This window comes from Myotis davidii, unplaced genomic scaffold, assembly GCF_000327345.1.
Source record: "Myotis davidii unplaced genomic scaffold, ASM32734v1 scaffold5342, whole genome shotgun sequence".
NCBI lineage: Eukaryota > Metazoa > Chordata > Mammalia > Chiroptera > Vespertilionidae > Myotis > Myotis davidii.
The window spans coordinates 40,662-41,096 of record NW_006292779.1 but is presented as its reverse complement, the minus strand read 5'-3'; positions in this window follow the sequence as shown (position 1 = coordinate 41,096).

Sequence of the window (435 nt, the reverse complement as noted above, 5' to 3'; positions counted from 1 at the left end):
CCGGAGCGAAGACTGAAGATGACTGAAGATGGCGGCGGCCATGGAGCTGGAGCGAGCAGGAGGCTTGGGTTGCTCCCACCTGCCCTGGGCTCCGCTCAAGGAGGGGCTGAGGGCCTGGGTCACCGGGGGCAACCCAGGCTTCCAGTCCACCCTGGGCTCCGCTGGAGGCGCTGGGGAAAAAAAGGAGGGGCTGGGAGCAGCCGGAGCAGAGAAGCCAAGCCTCGCTGCTGCGACCTTACCCGAGAAGTCAAGCCTCGCTGCTGTGGCACGAGCGGAGAAGCCAAGCCTCGCTGCTGTGGCCGCAGTGGAGAAGCTAAGCCTCACTGAAGCTGCAGCAGAAAAGTCAAGCCTTGCTGATGCAGCTGGACCAAAGGCCTGGGTCCCGGGTGCCGGAGGAAAAGCAGTGTCAGCAGCCAGGGGAAGGAAGGCCACATG